Source organism: Mauremys reevesii, linkage group 17, assembly GCF_016161935.1.
Source record: "Mauremys reevesii isolate NIE-2019 linkage group 17, ASM1616193v1, whole genome shotgun sequence".
NCBI classification, from domain to species: Eukaryota; Metazoa; Chordata; order Testudines; family Geoemydidae; genus Mauremys; species Mauremys reevesii.
This window is the reverse complement of record NC_052639.1, coordinates 9966619-9989440: the sequence shown is the minus strand read 5'-3', so window position 1 is coordinate 9989440 and position 22822 is coordinate 9966619. Positions and strand designations below refer to the sequence as shown.

The window sequence follows — 22822 nt, the reverse complement described above, 5'->3', positions numbered from 1 at the left end:
TGGACCTGAGAGGGGCCCTACGAGCATGTGCAGTGACTGTGGTGCAGAGTGAGTGTGCTGTGGGGGCAGAGGGGCAGAGGAGGGGTCCCTCCCCTGGAGCTTGCTGCTGCCAGTGGTGGTGATGGGGAGTCCTCTCTGGCCCTAGCCCTGGGGCAGCCTGTCTGCACCCCAAGTTCCTCATCCTCAGCCCTGCCCCACCCCAAAGCCTGCACTCCCAGCACCGAGCACACTCCTGCACTGTGAACCTCTCATCCCCAGCCCCACCCCAGAACCCTCACCTGAGGGGAAAAACATGCAACTTAAATTTGGTGGTCAGTTTGGAGTATCATTTTGTTTAGCACGATACTTGACTATTTTACACCCCTTCAAAGTATGTAACTGGTCATATACAGGTGTTACGAAGTGGGAATGTGCTTAATGTTTTCTCTGAATACTGTCTGTGTGCCTCAGTTTCCCCAATGCATTTCTTAAGGCTCTAGATGGTGGGATAAGGGGGTGTGATTGTTGTAAAGCCCTAGAGGGCCAGTGTGATGCCGTCTGCACAGAGAATGGCCGAAACCCTGTCTCCAGGCAACTGATGGCCTGAGCCCCTCCCCTGCAAAGGTGCCAGCTGAAGGTGTTGGAGACAAAGAGATCAGGTGAGCAGAGAGGAGTGGGGGCTGGAGGGGGTTTGGGAGTCTGGAGCTGGCTGGGGACCAGGCGTGAAGTGCAGACAAGGGGGGTCTGGATCACTGCCCCCAGAATGGACCCGGCCTAGGGGTCCGGTTCACTGTAGCTACAAGCTCTGTTTTACACCCTGTTCCTGTCATCGAATAAATCTCTGTGTTACTGGCTGGCTGAGAGTCACGTCTGACTGCAAAGTGGGGGGGCGGGACCCTCTGGCTTCCCCAGGACCCCACCTGGGCGGGCTCGCTGTGGGAAGCGCACAGAGGGGCAGAGGATGCTGAATGCTCCAAGGAGAGACCCAGGAAGGTGAAGCCGTGAGCTTCTTGCCCAGAAAAAGTCTGCTCCGAGGGAGAGGAGGCTCCCCAAAGTCCTGCCTGGCTTGGTGGGGAGCAGTTCCAGAGCAGCGCCCAGGGACTCCGTGACACCCGGTACCCACCACAGGGGAGGCGAGTGGGCTTTCTGGACCTGAGAGAGTCCCTAGGAGCATGTGCAGTGACTGTGGCGCAGAGTGAGTGTGCTGCGGGAGGTGGGGACGATGGGTCCCTCCTCTGGAGCTTGCGGCTGCCGGCAACAGGGAGGGGGGTCCTCTCTGGCCCTAGCCCTGGGGCAGCCTGTCTGCATCCCAAGTTCCTTATCCCCAGCCCTGCCCCACCCCAGTCCCTGCACCCCCAGCCCTGAGCACCCTCCTGCACTGTGAACCCCTCATCCCCAGCCCAACCCCAGAGCCCACACCTGAGGGGAAAAACATGCAACTTAAATTTGGTGGTCAGTTTGGAGTATCATTTTGTTTAGCACAATACTTGACTCTTTTACACCCCTTTAAAGTGTATAACTAGTTGTATACAGGTGTTACAAAGTGGGGCTGTTCTTAATGTTTTCTCTGAATACAGTGTGGGTGCCTCAGTTTCCCCTGTGCATTTCTCAAGGATCTAGATGGTGGGATAAGGGGGTGTGATTGTTGTAGAGCCCTAGAGTGCTAGTGTGATGCCGTCTGCACAGAGAATGGCTGAAACCCTGTCTCCTGGATACTGATGGCCTGGGCCGCTCTCCTGCAAGGTGCCAACTGAAGGTGTTGGAGAACAGAGAGATCGGGTGGCCTCCTAATGCCTGGAAAAGAGACAAAGGCCAGAGGAGGGAGTGTCAGTGCCTGTGCAGACTTCCGGGAAGCGCACGGTGTGGAAGGGGATGCTGGGATGCTTTGGAACAACTCCATACAAAGCCAGTCAGGACTCTGGGGGAGCTTTCTCTATCGGAGCAGACTGTCTCCAGTGCAGGAAGCTTACACCTTCCTGGGTCTGACCTCGAAGCATTCAGCCCTTCCACACTGTGCGCCTTACGCAGCCAGTCTGCCTAGGCAGGTCCTGGGGCAACCAGAGGTCCCTGCACCCCCAACTCCACAGTCAGACGTGACTCTCAGCCAGACAGTAAAACAGAAGGTTTATTAGATGACGGGAACACAGTTTAAACAGAGCTTGTTGGTACAGAAAACAGGACCCCTCAGTCAGGCCCATCTTGTGGGGTGGGGAGCCCAGAACCAAGTTCTGTGTCTCTCCCCATTTCCCCAGCCAGCTCCAAACTGACACTCCCTCCTCTGGCCTCTGTGTCTCTTCTGGACAAGGAGGCCACCTGATCTCTTTGTCCCCAACACCTTCAGTTGGCATCTTGCAGGGGAAACTGAGGCACCCACACAGTATTCAGAGAAAACATTAAGAACATTCCCACTTTGTCACAACAGGTGCAACAAAATATAATACCATATATTGAAGTAGGCAAGTGCCGCTTCTGACTTTCCACTTTTAATTGACCCTTGTAATCTTGTGGCACTGACGCGTTGTAGCTTCATTTTATATCGGCTTACAGGGCGGGAGCGGGGGGGCACCACCATTTTGGGCCCCACCAAAAATTATACAAACCTGTCGCCTATGGGCGGGCATGGGGGTTTCTGGCAGGCGAGGGAGAAGGTGAAAGGAGGCGAGTGGTGGGTGGGGACTGACTAGGAGGGACGCAGCAAGCCAGCGGGGGGCTAGGGGGTGAAGAGGGGTGTGATGGTGGGGCCCAGCAGGGAGGGGGCAGGTCCTATTTTACTGCTGTGATCTGGTCACCCCATGTGCAGTTTCTTCCTGCCCCCACCGAACCTTGTTTCGATGGGGCGGAGCTGGGGAAGGAGGGTTTGTTTCCACGGGGCCGGGCGGCGCTGGGGGGGGGAAGAAGGGGGCAATTTTATATTAATAAGGAAATGTTTTATAAATTTTAATAAAATAAACATTAGTGAAGAAAATCAGTTGTACTATCAAAACAAATTATTTTCCTGATATGAAAGTGCAAATCAGCTAATTAATATATGATGCAATGTATGTAATAGATAATTTTGTTATTATTTATATAGTCATGGAAAGTAAATAATACATGGAAGAAACGAAAGGGTTTTTTTTAAGTGTTTTTTTGTTTTAGTCATCCCTGCCGGGGCCCCATCGCAACTGTTCAAATTGGGCCCCGCACTTCCTGAAGCCGCCCTGGCAATGAGGCTAATCATCTAGTGGAACAAGCTCCGCAAGGGACGTGGTTAATTCCCCATCACTGCTCTGTGTAAATGAAGACCGCAGCTCTTGCTGCAAGACACCTGGTGTGTGGGTGTCCCTGTTCCCCCTTCAGAACCCCTGGTACATGATGCTTCCCTCCTCCCAGTTCAAGATCCCCATCATGTGGGTGCTCCCATCCAGGATCTCTGGTGGGGTCCCCCACCCCATGAACTAGCTCCCGTGTGTGGTTTCCCCTGCCTGCCCCCATCCGGGATCTGTGGGTGTCTCTGTTCCCCTTTTCAAGATCCGTGTTGCAGGGGGGCATCCCTCCCCCCAAGTCAGACTCCCCATCGTGTCGGTGCTCCCATCCCCCCTTCCAGGCTCTGCGGGGGGGGGGGGGTGTCTAAAAAGAGACTGTGTCTCACTGTCTTGCCCAGGCTACACTGCAGGGGCTATTCACAGGTGTGATCCCACTACTGATCAGCACAGGAGATTTGACCTGCTTTGTTTCCAACCTGGGCCGGTTCACCTCTCCTTAGGCAACCCGGAGACCCCAAACTCCCCCAGGATCACCATATTGATGCTGAACTTAGTGCAGACACCCGATGAGCACAGCCCCCTGCAGCCCAGAACTCCTGAGCTCAAGCGATCCGCCAGCCTCAGCCTCCCCAGGCGCTGGTATCACAGGTACCAGCCACAGGGCCCAGCTTGTTTCTCAGCCTGGCAGCTGGAGCTTTAAACTCTGCTTTTGAGCTCTGTGCCTTGGCCAGACGGGGACAGCCTGGAACTGGGAAATGCTCCTGCTCCCCCCGCCCCCGTCTCATGTCGAGCTGCAGGCGCCGCTGTCCTGCTAGGTAAGATCCCGGATGTTTCGGTGCCCCCTTTCCCCGCCCAGGTGTCCGGGTACCTCTGCCCCCCCCTACAGAATCCTGGCTGTGTGGGTGTCCGTCCCTCTGCAGAGGATCCCGGAGTGTGGATGCCCTTGTCCCCCCCTACAACATCCTGGGTGTGTGGGTGCCACTCTCCCCCCCCCGTAGATCTCTGGTGGGTGGGTCCCCAGGGTGTGAGTGCTCCCATCCCCCGATACAGGCTGGGGGGGGGGTATAACTGGCTCTCCCTGTCCTGCCCAGGCGGTGCTACAGCAGCTGTTCACAGGGGCAGCAGCCCCACTGTCAACCTGCAGCTTTAACCTGCTCCAGGGGTGACCTGCTTCACCCTCCTTTGGGAGCCCGGGGACCCCGAACTGCCCAGAATCACCTGATTGATGCCGAGCTTAGCACAGACACCGGCTCAGCCTGGCAGGGAGCTGCCCTGAGCCCTGACAATCAGCTGCCCTCCGCCTCCTGCTGCACAGCGAGGATCCCACGTGAGAGGCTTCGTGCCCAGTTTGTTCAGGAGCGTCCCAGGCTCCAGCTGTAAACTCTGCTGGTCAGTTCTAGTCTTTGGCCACACGGGGGCAGCACTAATGGTCCCATCTAAACGCTGTTTGCGTTCGGCCCTTCGGATCGCAGATTGTAACCCGCGGGCAGATCTCTGAGCGCAGCCAAATCCCTCCCCAAACTGAACATTGAAGCAGCAGCTCCCATTGGAAAGATCAGGATTTTTGCCTTTAAAAACAAGGGAAATGTCTCCAGCGAGAGACTGAAGAAGCTCAATTGATTTCATTGACTCCATGAATGTTCCTCTGTGTCCCCCTAGGAGTCATGCCCCACATTTTGGGGACCACTGAACCCTACTCGCTAAGCAGGGCTAGTGATGCCAAAGCCCAGGGAAAGGGAGAACAAGTGCGGGGCCCCCAGCACTGGAGCCATGTGAAGGGGCTGCAGGAGAGGAGCAATGGGTGGTGGCCCAGGGAATTAAGGGCAAAGGGGGCACAGGAGGGGGCAGGAGTTAGGGGTGAAGGAGGTGCAAGGGTTGGGAGTGCAGGAGCTAGCAGTAAAGGGGGAGTGGGGATCGTCCAGGGGCAATGGGGAAGTGCCAAAGTACAAGCACCATTTTCCCTAATGCTGGGAACCATTTTCCCTAATGCTGGTCTGAGCAAACAATTGGAAATGACCCTTCAGTGAGACCAGAACCATAGTGTAGAAAAGCCCCTTTGTTAAGTGGTGGTGGCTGAGGGCTTAGGGAGATGGGTTAGAAAACAACAGGTACTTGTCTGTGGAGATTTGATTCTTGCCTGCTAGGCCAGGCTGGGGTGTGGTGTCTCCATGGCTGTACTTCCAGTGTCTGATCTGCAACAGGGAGCCAAGTCTAGACATACTCAGAGGCTCTATGCCAGGGTTCCTCAAACTTCCTTTCACTACAACCCCTTTTTGCCCCAAAACCCCCCAAAAAACTTACTACATGACCCTAGAAAGACACACCAAGCCCCTCTACACTGAGCACAGGCAGAGGAGACAAAGCCTGAGCCCTGCCCCAGTTGGGGGAGGGCAAAACCAGAGCTTGAGGGATTCAGCCCTGGGTGGTGGGGCTCAGACTTTTGGTTTCAGCCCCAGGCACCAACAAGTCTAATGCCAGCCCTGGCGACCCCATTAAAACAGGGTTATGACCCACTTTGGGGTCTTGCCCCACAGTTTGAGAACCACTGCTCTAGGCTGATGGGAGAGAGTTTTCCTGGGGGTGTAGTTAATCCACTTCCCAAGAGGTGGCAGCTATGTCAGTGGGAGAAGCTATATCGGTGGGTGCGCAAGCTGTGGTGTTTACCACATTTAAGAAGTTTAATCAAACCCCATTTTGAAAACCACCTGTGGTCTGGGAATGGCAAAGGAGCTCGATGAATCAGGGTTTGTCCTTCAAAGTCCTGGACATCACGATTCCATACTCCTGTTGTCATTGGGGATATTGCTCAGTGTTAGAGTGCTTAACTGCAGTTCAAATAGTCCTCAGTTCAAACCCCCGTGTTCTCTTATAACCTCCTTTCTTTTTTTAAAAAAAGTTAAACATTTTCATTTCCATTCTCCATTCTGTTCAGGGGCTCCTCTATACAGGAGTGCTTGATAACAATGTAAACACTCAATATTTTGCTGTCCAAATGCACAAAAACCTAGCAAAGCTGTCCATCAGCTGAAATCAGATCCAATCCTCTAAGTGTCTAGTTTATGTTTTCATCAGTTAAACAAAGGGATCATACGAATGTACATTTGCAGATCCCTCTTCTCCAGGAGCTGTGCTGTGCAGAAGAAGAAGAACCACATCCAGCTGCAGTTCAGGAGTCTGATGACCAAAGAGCCACAAAGTGTTCTCAGGGCTGGAGAAAAATGCCGTCTAGTGAGCTATTGAACGAGCTCAACCTGTTTAGCTTATCAAAAGAAGATTGAAAGGTGACTTCATTGAAGTGTTGAAGGGCCTTAATGGAGACAAAAGATTGGGTATTAAAGGGCTTTTTAATTGAGGAGAGAAAGGCATAACAAGAGCTTGTGGCTGGAAGGTGAAAAGAAACAAATTCATATTAGAAATAAGACACAAATATTCAACAGCAAGGATGATTCACCACAGGAACAAGCTACCAAGGAAAGTAGTGGATTCTCCATCTCCTGATGTCATTTAATGAAGACTAGATGCCTTTCTGGAATGTGTTTGCCCCAAAAGTAGCTCTGGTGTCATACAGGAGGCCTGTGATATGCAGGGGGTCAGATTAGATGCTCTAATGGTCTCTTCTGGCCATATAGTCGACTAATTTCTGAAAAACTGAGTGTAGCATTGGGAACTGTTTCCGATGTTTTCCTGTCTAGCCGGCTTGCTGCCTAGAACAAACGCTCCTTGAGTGGGGTGATCCACAGGGAGTAGCTCAAACCTCCAAAGTGCCTGGCCAGGGGCAGGACATTAGCACAGCAAGGGAGGGGTGTGGCAGTGACATCACAAAGGCTTTTTGCAGGACCTCAGGCTATTGGTCAAAGGTGGTGGGGAGGTGGTGACCTCACAGAGAGATGCTGACATCAGCCAGGCAGGACAGGGGTGAGGGGCCAGGGAAACCTCAGAGACCCCTGTGGCTTTGCTTCAGCAAGTCTCCTCCTCCAGGTCTCTCTTTGAGGACTGAGAGAGTATTCGGGTTCATGGACGTGAGTGCCAGGAGGAAGCTTTTTCGAGTTTTCTCCTTCCCTTTTCCTGATTTTACTAGAAAACAGATGTCCCTGTTTAGAAGGTTGAAGCCTCCTCGAGGTTTGAAACCTGTTCAGTCTGATCCATCTGGTGACAGTTGAATTCTAGGCATGGAAAACACGAACTTAAGGAGGCAGAATTTTATTCTGCACCTGGGATTTTGTCCCTTAGAATCACTGGGGTCATTAGGGTTTGTCCTTTCTGTTTCACCTTTTCCTCCATCCATCCATCCCTCCCTCCTTTCTCTTTGTCTCTTGCTTCTTTTGTCCTTTCTCCTGTTCCCCTCCCAGCACCAGGAGGGGTGTGCGTATGTGTCTCAGGGGAATGCTCTGCAGCTCCCACTCTGGGAGGTCCACCCAAAAATGTGGGGCTGAAATAGTGCTTGGGCAGTGATCCCCACCAGTGACCTGGGCCATCCTTTGGGCGAGAACCCTCAGCCTCCCGTCCTCAGTCTCTACCCTGATTGGCTGAGCAGGGGGTTATTGACAGGGAGGAGACTCAGGTCCTTGTTGTTCTCTTTTAAGCCCAAGGAAATACGTCATAACCAGTCATATGTTTGATGAATTTTGCTGCTTCGCTGCATTAATGGTCTCTGAGCAGTTCATGATTCTCTCTAACATTGCAGTTCTCCTCAAATACTTGCTGAATAATTACTGTGCACTGTTGTTGGTCTGGAGCTCATCTGAGAGCACTTTATTCAGGTCATTCAGTGTCTGAAATTCAAGATCCGATGGTTAGTTTGAAAATCAGGGCTCTTGGGTCCTATTCCCAACTCTGCCACTGACTGGCTGTGTGACCTAAGACAAGTCAATTCTCCTTTCTCAGCCTTAGCTTCTTCCTCTTTCAAGTAGGGATAATAATGATCCTCTCCTACCTACCTCACGGTGGGTGGGGATCCATTGGAGAGTGTCACTAGGAGTAGTGCATAATATGCGGTGTCCTATCACATTTACTCAGAGCAGATTATGACATAATAGAATAGCTGAAATAGTCTATTTGATTTGTATTTTTTTTATTTTGAAATTGTTAAGAGCAGCAATTACTTAGCTCAGACTGAAGCATCTTATCTAATGTTTGAGATCTAAGTGTCTCCTCTTTGTGTGCGACGAGACAATTTAACACACTGTGACAAACAGGAGATGCTTTTGTTTTGCAACAAAATATTTTTGCAAAGAACTTTCATCCCACTTGTTTTGATTTCGAGAAACAAACTGGTTTAGTCTGAAGGGGATTTTCTGACAGAAATGGTTTCAATGAAATTTCCCCACCATCTCGATTCCTGGGCTCTATCCTTTTCTCTGGGTTTTTTTTTGTCCATTAGAACAGGAGTCAGGACTGTTGGCTTCTCTTTCTGGCTCTGTCACCACCTTGCTGTGTAGGCCCTTGGGAAGGTCACTTCCCTTCTTTGTACTTCAGGCTTCTCCCCATCTGTCCAATGAGAACAGGGACAGTTCTCGAACTCTGGGCAGTCATTTTCAGCCGGGCCCCGGCAGGGATAACTAAAAATTTATAAGACTTTCATTTCTTAGGAACCGGTTCCCTATAAAAAGTTCTGATTTAAGGGATGTGCCACAGTATGTATTTTTTGTACCAATAGCATTACCATGCATCTGTATTTTCCCAGGAGGAATTTTTAAATTTTTTAATTTTAAAAATTCCTCCCAGACAGTGATTTAAGAACCAAAAAGCCTGACATGTCCAGGAAAATACGGGTGTATGTTAACCCTACCTAAAGTTCTTTTTTAAAAAGATGGGCCTGAACCAGAAATGAGCTCCGTTTCATATGTGTGGGTCCCCGCCACTCCCTGGGGGTGTGCTAGGGTGACCAGATGTCACGATTTTATAGGGACAGTCCCAATTTTTGGGTCTTTTTCTTATATAGGATCCTATTACCCCCCACCCCCAGCCCGATTTTTCACACTTGCTGTCTGGTCACCCTAGGGTGTGCACATGTGTGGGTCCCAGCTGCTCCCTGCCCCCCTCATTGAAGCAGGTGTGCAGGGTTACTGCCCTGGGAACTGCAGGCACCAGTGGCCATGGGGCTGGCTGGAGGCAGGGCAGGGGCTGACTGGAGGTAGGGTCTGGCTGCAGGCAGGGCAAGGGGTGCAGGGCTGGCTGGAGACGGGGTGTGTGGGGCTGGCAGGCTTCAGGCAGGGCCGCAGGGGCGTGTGGCAGGGGTTGGCAGGGCTGGAGACAGAGGAGTGCGGGACTGGCTGGCTTCAGGCAGGGTGGTGCAGCAGGGGTTGGCTGGAGACAGGGCAGGGGGTGCGGGGCCGGTGGTGTAGGGCTGGTGCAGGCAGGGGGGTGTGGGGAGCTGGCTGGCTTCAGGCAGAGCCGCAGGGGGTATGACAGGGGTTGGCTGGAGACAGGGCACGGGGTGCAGGGCTGGCTGCAGGGGGTGCGGGGCTGGTGCAGGCAGGGTGTGCAGCAGGGGCTGGCTGTGAGCAGGAGGTGCAGAGCTGGCTGGAGACAGGGGCTGGCTGTGGGCAGGGCAGGGGGTGTGGGGCTGGCTGGAGGCACGGGCTGGTGCAGGCAGGGCAGGGGGTGCGGGGCTGGCTGGAGATGGGCTGACTGTGGACAGCGGGTGTGGGGCTGGCTGGAGACGGGCTGGCTGTGGGCAGGGTGTGTGGGGCTGGCTGGAGGCAGGGGCTGGTGCAGGCAGGGCAGGGGGTGTGGGGCTGGCTGGAGGCAGGGGCTGGAGGCAGGGCAGGGGGTGCAGGTACAGAGGGTACAGCCCACCCTGTACGGTAAGTGCCCCCTCCTCCCTCTGTCAGCACCGGGGTAGCAGCAGCAGCCCGGGGCTTGGGGGCTATTTAAATGGCCTGGGGCTCCCCTGCTTCTACCGCCCCGGCCCTGTAAATAGCTGTGGGAGCCCTGGGGAAGCGGGGGGGCTCTGGGGGCTATTTAAAGGGCCGGGGCGGTAGAAGCAATGGGAACCCTGGACTTTTTAAATAGCCCCCAGCGCCCTGCAGCCCTACCCCAGCCCTATCCCAGCCCCTGCTGGGAGCCCCAGGCCCTTTAAATTGCCCCCTGAGGAAGCCGGGCCACCCTGGTACAGCGCACCAGCTCTTGCCAGTACGCAGTACCAGGGCTTGGGCACGGGGCCCTCTTAGGGGTGGGGCCCAATTCAGGGGAATCAGGAGAATTGGCCTAAAGCTGGCCCTGTGTGGGGGTGGGGTGGGGTGGGGCAGGACTTGGTCCCATTCTGGGCACCACCAAAAATTATCCAAACCTGCCGCCCCTGTCCAGCCCAACCTTCTGCTGATGCACCTCAGCCCACACCCCTGCAGGGTTTTAAGCTTCCATTGCTTAAATTCCAGGACACTGGGGGATTTCAGCTCCCCTTTGCCCAGAGGGAGCTTTCACCCCACTCCCAGCCAGGTTCTTGTCCATGGGATCACTGTAGGGGGCTGGGTCCCGCTGGGTCTTTTCTCTCTCTACGACAGGCCAGGGTGCAATAACTGGGGCATCTGAGCACCCAGGACCTTCTGTGGGGCTGCCATTCCCCTTCCCCTTCTGTGGTCTCATCAGTCATTGACTCCAGCCTTTTTTCTACCCATCGTCAGCACCATCCCAAGCCAGCTGCACTCACCTCAAAAAGACAGTGTCCCCTGGTGGGTGTGAATCACTGACCTCCCTCCTCCCTGAGCACTGACTGCCCCTCTGTTTCCTGGCCTCTCAGTCTGTGCAGATGGGACCTTTCCCTCCAGTGCTGGAGGATTCGCCCTTCTCATCTACCCTTGTCCCAAGCAGCACAGCGGGTGGGAATCTTACATGTACTGAGGTGACTTAGGAGCAGAAACCGCCCCAGACCTTCCATGCAATTGGCACTTGCCCCTCACTGAGCAGGGTTGAAACTCCTGCAGGGAGACTGCTGGGCCACATCCCCTCTGGGCATGAGCAAAGCAGCAGGGTGAAAAAGGAACCTGGAGATTGAACCCAGGGCCTCATACATGCAAAGCATGTGCTCTACCACCGAGCTACATCCCCAGATAGTCTTTGCTTGCTATGGGTTACACCAGGGGTAGGCAACCTATGGCACATGTGCGGAAGGTGGCACATGAGCTGATTTTCAGTGGCACTCACACTGCCCAGGTCCTGGCCACCAGTCTTGGGGCCTCTGCATTTTAATTTAATTTTAAATGAAGCTTCTTAAACATTTTAAAAAACCTTATTTACTTTACATACAACAATAGTTGGTTATATATTATAGACTTATAGAAAGAGACCTTCTAAAAACATTAAAATGTATCACTGGCATGCGGAACCTTGAATTAGAGTGAATAAATGAAGACTCGGCACAGCACTTCTGAAAGGTTTCTGACCCCTGGGTTACACTCAGAGCTGTCCTATTCCCAGAGCACCTAGTGGCCTAAGAGCAGCCTGGGGGACACATTCCCTGCTCTGAGGGCCAAACCTGCTGTCCTGGAGGCTGCTGGTTCTTGGGGTCACTTTGCAGCAGGGCCAGATTCGATGTGTGGGGCAGAGAGAGTGGGTGCCCTGGACTCAGGGTGCAGAGATACACTCAGCCCTCTCCCCAGCATTGGGTGGGGGGTGCTGCCACCCCCTGCTGGAAGGTAATGGGAGGGGCGCTGTGAGTCACTCAACACCTGACCCTGGTGGCAGCAGTGGTGTGGGGAGCTCCAGGTGTTTCTAGGATCTGCTATTGCCACCTGCCTCTGAAGTCCAGCTTTCCCCAGCACATTCACTGCGGTGCAATTGGGTCACTGTTTCCATGGCTGAGCAGCAAAGAATCACTCCCAGTTTCCCTTCTATCGGCAGCAGGATTAGCCTGTGTCAGTGGTTAATGAGGTGGATCTAGTTGTAGATTGTTATTTATTCCCCACCTTGACAATTCACACTGTCCCTTTCCCATGCAGATTCCCAGCACCTCAGTGATCCTGGTAGCAGGAGTTGGGTCCTGAGATTTTCAGGGTTCTTTTCCCCTCCACCTGGAGTGAACTCAGCTTTTCCCCCATCCCAGACAATCCATGAAATAACAACAGGAGCATAAAGAAAGAGGGGAGGGAACATCTCACGGCCAGGGCTGGATGTGTCCAGGGCCCCCTGCTTGTCCATTGTTTCCATGGAATTTGGCCCCCTGCTTTGCACAAGGGACAGAGAAGGATCTTGCTGTTCCTGTGTCTGTGCAAGGAAAATTGTGCTTCCCTAGGAAAGAGAGGTGGGAAATGGCCCCATGGTGGGACAATATCCTCAGGATTAAGACCTAAGGACTCAGGCTGAGAACTGAAAGAACTGCACTCATCTGGGATTTAACAAATTATCTTTCATGGAGCAGGGCCAGATCCAGCGTTTTTGGCAACCCAAGCGGAAAAAAAAATAAAAAAGCTGCAATCAATGGCAGCTCTACCTCTGCCGCTTTTGGTGGCAAGTCCTTCCATCTGAGAGGGATTGAGAGGGCCGAATTGCCGCTGAAGCCTCCCCTTTCCATTGACTGCCTCAGGCACCTGCTTGCTGCGCTGCTGCCTGGAGCCAGCCCTGCCATGGAGACACTGGGAAGATGGGGGAATCAGGAAAATAACATGGATTTATTTACATTGCAAGCGAAGAAAAAGCAAAGCTTTCTTGGTTTAAGGTCACTTTTCCCTGATTGGGAATTGAATCCAGGCTTTAGCAGTGAAAGTGCTAAATCCTAACCACTAGACCACCAGGGTGGTGAGGATATTGTTTTTCTTCTCACTTATACTACACTTTCTTAGGCTACTTTCTAGCCACTTTCTGAAATTGCTCCATTTTCCACTCCCTGAGGGGCTAGGAGCAGAGAGTGCAGGAACCCCTGTGCTCAGGGTCACAACCTCAGCCCAACCCAAGACACTGAAACAAACTCAAATGATGCTTCCTCCAGCAGGATCACAGAGACACACAAAAAAAACCCATGAGGAACAATCCTCCTCTGCCTTCCCCATCGCAACCCTCTCAGCAGCCCGCTCTTGCGGGAAGGACTGAGCTGATAGGAGCTCTGGCACAGAGACCAAGGGAGGGGTGTTGCTCCCTCTCGCTGTGAGCTGATCACAGTCTGACTGTGTAACGGGGCTCTGAGCTTTGCCATCTTGTGAGTTCTGAGTGCTGAGCCCCCCGGACCCTTCTGCTGGGCGCATGGGGATTGCACAACAGCTGCAAGCCCTTTTCCCGTCTCCTTGTCCTCCTCGGCTTCCCCAGACCTTCCCCACAAATGGTTCTATCAGGCGCTGGAGGGATTTAAGGACCTGCAGGTTTCCCTCACCCACCTCTTAAGGCAAACAGCGATTCCCTTCTCTGACACTCCTGGGCCTGGGCTTCTTTTGAGTTTTTCCCCAGGAGACCTGATTCCCTGTGAAAGTGTGTGTGGGGCGTGTGGGGAACTCAGACTCAGACTCTCCCCCACTAGATGAGTCCAACAGCACCTCCCCTTGGTGGGAGAATCCTAAATTCCACCCTCCCACCCTGGTTACTCTGACCAGCTGATGGCGACAGCATGTTAAATCAATCCCAGCTCTCTGGGCTAGAAAGCAGCATCTAACCAGCCTCATGACAGCTCCGGTTTGCTCGCTGGAGACATAACGAACCAGGAAAAAAGGCAAATGTCAGACAGGGAACCTCAGCTCACAAATAAACACCCTCAGGCTCCTTCTACACTGTGACTGGGCAGCTGACTGACTTTAAATCTAGCTAGCTCAGTTGGTGGAGCATGATGGTCTTTCAGGGTGTGAAAAACCCCAAAACCAGTATAATTAAGCTGACCTAAGCCGTGGTTAGATAGTGCTAAACGAAAGGAAAGATTGTTCTGTCAATGTAGCTATTATAGGGATGGAAAACCCCTCTAGTTACTGTAGCAGCTGTCTACTCTACAGTGCTAGAGCAGTGTCACAGCAGCATTTTAAGTATAGCCAGCCTCACAGTGAGACCAGATCTGGCTCTGTGGACACTCAGGCACTAGCAACATACTAATGCCTCCATAGTTGGCAGGATTCAAACCTGTGTGGGGAGACATCAATGGATCTTTAGTTTATCACCTTAACCACTCAGCCACAAGTACTTAATGTACAGTTACTTCACTACACCATGATTCTGTTCTCACAGAATTGTCACTTCAAATTGCTCAGACCAGCTCCCCCAGCACACTCCTGGCTGTGCATTAGTGTAAGTGTGTCCATGGCTGAACAGCAAGAGTTCCTGCCCATCTCCCTTCCAGCTGGAGCAGGATGAGAGTGTGTTTGTGGTTAATGACATTGCTATAGGTTGTTGTTCATTCCCCACACTGACAATTCAGACAGTCCCTTTCCTATTCGAATCTCCACCATATCATTCCAACAGCCGGGGTCAGGATTTCTCTGGGGCACTGAAATGTTTCAGGGGGTTGAACTCAGCCTTGCATTCCATCCCTGATGTTTCATGGACTAACAGCAGCAGCAGAAAGAGCTGAGCCAATATCTCACTGTCAGAGGTGAAGGTGGCCACGTCCCCTCTGTCTGACCATCGCCATTGCAGGAGAGAAGGTTTCAATGGAATCGAATGCTCTGGCTCAGACAAGAGACACAGGGAGGTTTCGCTGTTCATAGATCTGTGCAAAGGAAATTGTGTCTCTGTGTGAAATTGAGGAGGGAAATGAAATGTTCACATGGTGGCCCAATGCCCTAACAAATGTGGGTGAAGGAGTTGGGCTGGAAAATGATTTTACAGGAGTTTGTATCAATTTATTGCCCTGATTAAAATCTATGGCTAAAAGGCAGCCACTGTTGTTAGTACTTGAACCTGTGTAGGGACACCCCAGTGGGTATCAAGTCCATTGGCTTAACCAGGGATAGTCGATTATTTTATTAAGATCTAAATTTCTTGGTCAAGATATAGTCAATGTCTAGACAGCAGAGAAAATAATACACCGATGATAATAAGAAGAATTTAGAAATAATTTGCACTATGGGCATAACTATGATGATTGTCTCGTGTTTCACTCTTTATATCTGGCACGACTGCCTTTCCCTTTAGTTTTGTAGTTTACCAAGAATAAAACTAAACATCTCTTCAGATACCAGGGAGTGTTTGTGTTCATTCCAGTTAGCTACACAGGGGTTTGATGTAGCTGCTTTCAATCCTCTGGCTCTGCCCTGATAAGTAACATTTCAGGGTGTCACTGAACTGAAGGAGGGAGATCATTTTTTGACAGATGACGCCGCCTCTTAAAGGTGTTTGTCTGGCTGGCAGCCCTGGTTCCCAGGTCTCTCCTGAGGGAAGAAAGTTTCTGTGCAAAATACTAAAACTTTTAACAGAGAGGAGGGAAAGGCCATGGCCACATGATGGGGCCAGTATGTATGACAACCTGGTTCTTTTATGTGGGATGACTCTGAACACTGACTGATCTCCACTCCCTTGGATTTGAAGAGATGTTTAGTTTTCATTTAGGAACCTATAAGGCTGAACCAATGTTACGGATGGTGACACTACGATTGAAGGGTTATTTAATGTTGTAGAAATTGTTAAAAACACTGAGCTTAAACAGGAACTGCCTGTTATTAAAGGCTGGTTTCCCCACGTCAGTTCCATAAGCTCTGCTAGAAACACCCTGGCTTCTCTCCTGCCTCGGTGGGAACTGGAGGGAATCGTCCCCTGCTGCCCTTGGCTCCAGGCTGGTTTTTCTGGGGAGGGGACGTGGAATTGATTTGTTTGCTGTTGAGAAGGGAGCCAGGCCAGTTCTCAGGAACGAGAACTTCCAGCATCTTCCCAGCCCAGCCCAGCCTAGGCTGCTGCCCTGTCCCAGCCTCTGTTCCCCTGGGGGCCCTGCGTGTTTGACTCTAGAGCAGGCCGGGAGCAGCAGCTGAGGCAGAGGACAGCCTGGGCCGGGCAGATAAGAAGGAGTTTAGCCAGAAAAAAAGGTAAAATGGCAGGGGAGTATTACCTTGGACTCGACGGCATTTCTCCATTGGTCTGTCTGCTTTGGGGCAGGGACAATAACACGTCCTGCTGCTTTTGTTATTTCAAAGGGCGGTTTAGGATTTTCATTCTCACACACGGTGCACAAAGCAGGACTCAACCTTTGCCGTAAACTAAACAAGCTGCTCACAGATTCTGGCAGCCACAATGAGCATTTGGGTGACAGCTCAGACCTGCCCCTGTACCAGAGGGAGACAGGGGTCATCTGTGTGGGGACTGGACCACTGACCTACCCGCTCCTAACTCCCAAACCTTCAGTAACTCTATTATCAGTGCCTGTGAGTGTTATTTAAACCATAAGGAAAACCACACTGGGCCAGACCAAAGGCCCATCTAGCTCTGAATCTTGTCTTCTGACAGTAGCCAATAGCAGGTGCCCCAACAACCAGGCACCACTGGGAGTTGAACCCAGGATCTCCTGTTTACAAAACAGATGCTTTAGCCAGCTAAGCCATGGTGCCTGTGGGTGACTAAAACACACTGTCTGCCCACACCTGACTCCCTGCCATCGCTACCAGGGCCTGAGAAGCTTTGCTTGTCTTTGGATTCTCCAAAGCAGAGGAGCAGGTGACATTTTCCTTGCAAGCTGTGTGTGAGTAAATCTTTGGCCATGTCTGCACTACAAAGTTGTTTCAGCAGAATTATATTGCTCAGGTGTGTGAAAAACACACAACGCTACCTCGGTCGGCAGCTTGTGGCTGGTGTACACAGTGCAATGCCACATCTGGCGACAAAACTGCCCTGTTTTGCTGACAAAATAAAATGACTTCGATGAGAGGCCTAGAGCTTTTTGCAGCAAACTTAAAGTAACAGAGTAGACTCTGCTGTTCATTATATCACCATAACTGGCCTTCCCCAGTATCCCACAATGCCCGCCGTGAACTCGCCTGCCCTGCATTCCTGCTACAGAGCCATGGGCCCCTCCCCTTTCATCGCTCTGGGAAGTTCTGACAGCTGAGCTTGCTGCTCTGCTCCGGCAGCCAGGAGCAAATCACTGCCGTGGATGCTGCTCTCTCCCGCCCTGTGAACACAGAGCAGGGTGGTGGGAACTTCCTTACAAAGCGGGGAGGGGGACACCGCCATCTGAATGTGACACCCACATGACACTCCTTCCCTTGAGGAGGCTCTTACCTTCTAAAAGGGATGTCTGTTTTCTAGTAAAATCACTAAAAGGGAAGGAGAAAAGTCGAAAGAGGTTCCTCCTGGCACTCACGTACGTGAACCCGAATACTCTCTCAGTCCTCAAAGAGAGACCTCGAGACGGAGACTTGCTGAAGCAAAGCCACAGGGTCTCTGAGGTTTCCCTGGCCCCTCGCCCCTGTCTTGCCTGGCTGATGTCAGCATCTCTCTGTGAGGTCACCACCTCCCCACCACCTTTGACCAATAGTCTGAGGTCCTGCAAAAGGCCTTTGTGATGTCACTGCCACACCCCTCCCTTGCTATGCTAATGTCCTGCCCCTGGCCAGGCACTTTGGAGGTTTGAGCTACTCCCTGTGGATCACCCCACTCAAGGAGCGTTCGTTCTAGGCAGCAAGCCGGCTAGACAGTAAAACATCAGATGCTGCTCCCAATGCTACACTCAGTTTTTCAGAAATTAGTCAACTTTATGGCCAGAAGAGACCATTAGAGCATCTAATCTGACCCCCTGCATATCACAGGCCTCCTGTATGACACAATAGCTACTTTTGGGGCAAACACATTCCAGAAAGGCAGCTAGTCTTCATTAAATGACATCAGGAGATGGAGAATCCACCAATTTCCTTGGTGGCTCTTTGCTGCCCCAGCTCCAATTTCACAACATCTTTTTCAAATGAGGACACCAAAACTGGAGGCAGTATTCCAGTATCAGTCTCACTGATGCCGTGTCACCTCCTGTGATGTTATTGACATAATCTGTAACTGCATAGATCACCATGGGACCACTGTTCTATATTTGCAGCCAATATGTTAGAAAGGTTGTCGTGTAAGGGGTCTATGGAGAGGTTCTGATTGGCTGATTATAATGATGCTATCTCTAGATGTGTATCATTTTTGTAGTTGATGTTATGAATATTGGCTCTATGCTGCCCATATTTCAAACTTGTGCTGTGCTTCCAGGGAACACCCCAGACAAGTTGGTGTCAGTTCTGTCTAGCCTGTTTGATGGGTCATTAAGGAACATCAGCTGTACAATCGACCCATTGAGAGAAGGCAGATACGCCTTGTGCCTCAGCAAGGTGTGCAGGGACCTGCCTGTGGACAGAACTCTTAAGTTTTTCTATGCCACATGCTGCATAGAGTGTCCTTGAGACAAAGAAAGCAAAGACCACATGGCAAGAGACTATACAAGGCTGATGCTTCATCTCCATCTTGTCTTCAATCCTGCTTCATACCTCTGGAGGGACTTTGCTACAAACTGAAGCTCTAGACAAAGGACTGAATGACCCATCCCAGCTGTGGATGGACTCCAGAGACTTGATTTGAACCTGCAGTTTATTCCATCACTGCTACAAGCCTGAACCAAGAACTTTGCCATTACTGGATGTGAAGGGTTAAAATCCATGTGCATTTTGTATAACAACCTGGTCTTTGGATTGTGCCAGCTCTTTTCCAGACCCAAAGTCCAGAGTATGGTCAACGGACCAGAGGCCTAGCAAATCGTGATCAGCTAAGAGAAAGCTGGGTAAACAGAAAGCCTTGCTTGCTAAGATAGGCCTGGTCAGCAAATTGCCAGGTTTTGGAGCTAAGAACTAAAGAATTGTGTCTTGTTCAGAGCTACAGATTGAACAAAGAATCCCTGTTCCTATTGTGTTAGTCTCTTCTATAGGGAGACGTTCTTCCCACAGATCCAGCCTTGAGTTTATGAGAAGTTGGCACATGTCAGTATAAGATACGACATCCTTCCACCTCCCTTCCCAGGGACCATGTAGTAAGTTTTTGGCAGAAGGGGGTTGTAGTGAAAGGAAGTTTGAGAAACTCTGGCATAGAGCATCTCCATTAATGAGCTGCAGTGACATAGACTCAATGTTTGAAATGTTGACATGTCCTTAGCCTCTGAATACGTCTAGACTTGGTGCACTGTGGGTGATAATAATAATAATTGGTGCACTGTGTCTGTGTGTGGTCTGACACTGAAAGTACAACCATGAAGATACCACACACCAGCCTTGCCTTGCTGGAAAGAATCAAGCCTCCACTGAAAGACACCCATGGTTTTCTAGCCCAGCTCCCTAAGCCCTCAGCCACAACCACTTAACACAGGGGCCTTTCTATACTCTGGTTCTGTTCTCACTGAAGGGTCATTTCCAATGGTTTGCTCAGACCAGCTTCCCCAGCACACTCACTGCTGTGCAGCTCTGTACGTGTGGCCATGGCTGAACAGCAAGAATTCCTGCCCATTTCCCTACTGGCTGGAGCATGGTTAGAGTGTGTTTGTGGTTAAAGATGTTGCTGTAGATTGTTCATTCCCTGCCTTGGCAAATCAGACAGTCCCTTTTCCCATCATATCGCCAGCACCTCTGTGAGTCCAATAGCAGGGCAGGTTTTCTCTGGGCACTGAGATTTTTCAGGGAGTTGGTGGCTCCTTTCTTTCCTCACCCTGGAGTAAACTCAGCTTTTTATTCCATCCTTGATAACTCATGGAACAACAGCAGCATGAAGAGGAGAGGGAATATCTCACTGCCGGGGGTGGTGGGGGAAGGTGGACACGTCCCCTCTGTCTGACCATTGCCATTGCAGGAGAGAAGGTTTCAATGGAATCGAATGCCCTGGCTCAGACAAGAGACACAGGGAGTTTTTGCTGTTCTTGGATCTGTACAAAGGAAATTGTGTTTCTGTGTGAAAATGGGGAGGAAATGAAACACCCATATGGTGGTGCCTAAGGCAGAAGGGTCCCCTAATGGATTAGAACAGGACACGTTCTCAAGCAGCACGTTTCTTAGTTTGCCCATCTGTCAATTTTGATTATTATCGATGGAAATATTTTGCCATTGGGTCGTGTGTTTACACAGAAATTGACATTTACCAACAAACACGTAATTCTTCCAGTCCTGCCGAGTCTGCCGGTGGTGAGTTTAGAGGGACACATTCCCTCTTCCCACTCCCCATGCCAGGCCTGGACTCTCCATGCTGCCCACTTCCCACACAGCCGGGATCCTTCCCTGATCTCCCCTCAGAGCTCTGCCCCCCACCCAGTGGCGTAGCCAGGTTTTCAGCATAGGGGGAGCAAAAAACATAAAAAGGCGCCCCCCCTTGGCTCCCCCTCTGGCCACGCCCCCTTGGCTCCCCCTCAGACCAGACCAGACCCTCCACCCGCTCACCTTCCCTCCTGCGCTGCCGCCTGTCCCCGGCTCCTGTCCCAGGGCTTGGGTGTGTGTGCACCGGCCGGCAGGCGCCGCTTCCACGCCGGCCTGCTGTCCTGCGACTCCTCCAGCCGTGTGGTGGGCAGCGCCAGCTGGCAGGCGCGGCTTCCACACCGGCCTGCCGCTGCCGTCCTACGGCTCCTCTGGCCATGCAGCCAGCAGACGCTGCTTCTCTGCTTGCCAGCCTGATGGGAAGAGGCTGCTTCTGCTGAATCCCGCCAGCTATGCTACTGCCCCCACCCCCACTTCTGGGATCCCCTCTGAACACTGTCCAACTCCCCTGCTGGCAGGATCCCTTCCCATTCCTTTCATTTCCTCCCTCCCTTCTGAGCAAAAGCTCTGGACTGTTCCCACACTGGGAATTGAACCCAGGCCGCCTGGGTGAAAAAACAGGAATCCTGACCACTAGACCATATGTGACTTGCATAGGCACTAATGCATTTACACATTCACTAACCCATTCACATATTCACATTCAGGTTTCAGAGTAGCAGCCGTGTTAGTCTGTATCTGCAAAAAGAACAGGAGTACTTGTGGCACCTTAGAGACTAACACATTTATTTTAGCATGAGCTTTCGTGAGCTGCAGCTCACGAAAGCTCATGCTAAAATAAATGTGTTAGTCTTTAAGGTGCCACAAGCTCTCTGTTCTATATTCACATTCAGTAACATTTAAAAGTAGCCGTTCAAAAAACTTCAAAAACAGACGTCAAAGCGAATCTGCAGAGTTACAATTTATTTGCAAACTTAACACCATTAATTTGAGCTTGAATAGGGACTGGGAGTGGTTGGCTCACTACAAAAGCAATTTTCCCTCTCTTGGTATTGACACCTCCCCATCAATTATTGGGAGTGAACCACATCCACCCTTACTGAATTGGCCTATAACACTGGTTCTCCCCTTGTAAGGTAACTCCCTTCATGTCATGTTCCAATATATATTTATGTCTGTATCTGCAATTTTCACCCCAAGCATCTGGGGAAGTGGGTTTTTGACCCACGAATGCTTATGCCCAAATAAATCTGTTAGTCCTTAAGGTGTCACCGGACTCCTCACTGTTTTCGTGAAATAAAAGCAAAACGCATTCTAAGCTGATCTTAACCCTTTCAATGCCCTTACAAACTTAGATGCTTCTCACTACAGGCTGGCTGGTTGCTTTTCAGCCAGGCTCTCCCCTTTCATCAGCTCTTCAGTCGCTTGGTGTGGTGATGGCTGTAGGTGGAAGAGAGAGATAAAGCATAGCGAATGTCTCTCCTTTTATCATGTCCTTTCTTCCCCATTGGCTTTGTGGCCCTCTTCAGAGTCAGGTGAGCATCACTGCGTCTCTCCAAGCAAGGCTGAGCAATTCCCCGTGTGTGGCCTCATGCAGGTGATGGCTGATTCCCCCAACTTACAGCATAGTGACAACCACACTACACAATTCTCATAACTTCATATGCATGAATGGTATACATAGATCGGTAGAGAAATGACTTTCAGCAGATCATATCCTTTCCCCTGATATCTTACAAGTCATGCTCTATATGTAAGATCATGATTATATGAAAATGAGGAATATGGGGGTTACAGCCCGCTCCCCCAAAGGTATAGAATGTGACACTGAGATTCTATTTTCATTTATAAAAGCAGCAAAGAATCCTGTGGCACCTTATAGACTAACAGACGTTTTGGAGCATGAGCTTTCGTGGGTGAATACCCACTTCGTCGGATGCAAGACTTGCATCCGACGAAGTGGGCATTGTGATAGATCCAGGCCAGGTGGGTACAGCAGAATAGCAGAAGGCAGATATACTGGCCACTGGATTAACAGTTTTCTGTTTCCTGACTGACCAGAGCAGGGGTTGCTCCAGGCTAATGAGAACACCTGACTCTAATTAAGCTGTAAAGAGTCAGGTGAGGCCATTCAGTTAATGTGACCACCTGACTCTAATTAAGGCCCTGCTGATACTATAAAAAGGGCTCACTCCAGTCAGGCAGGGAAGAGTCAGGGAGCCAGAGGAGACGAAGTGTGGCTGAAGGGCTGGTTACTGAAGACACCCTCAAACCATCGTTAAAGGAGCCCTAAGGTAAGGGTGAAGAAGGGAGAAGCAGGAGAGCTGTGGGGAAGTGGCCCAGGGAAATGCAGCAACTCTGGCAGTGAAAGGTTGGCTGCCAACAACTGCTACCATTAGGGTCCCTGGGCTAGAACCCGGAGTAGAGGGTGGGCCCGGGTTCCCCCCAACCCACCACTACAGGAACAGCTCCTGGGAGGGGAAGTCAGGTCCCTGTTAG

The 22822-nt window shown here is 51.3% G+C and overlaps 1 non-coding gene across 1 annotated transcript; it reads right to left on the bottom strand.

Moving 5' to 3' along the window:
* Window positions 1-16598: 16598 nt before the first annotated feature.
* On the bottom strand, window positions 16599-16672 carry TRNAT-UGU. Its single transcript has one exon. It is a non-coding gene; the product is annotated as a tRNA-Thr (tRNA).
* Window positions 16673-22822: the final 6150 nt, after the last annotated feature.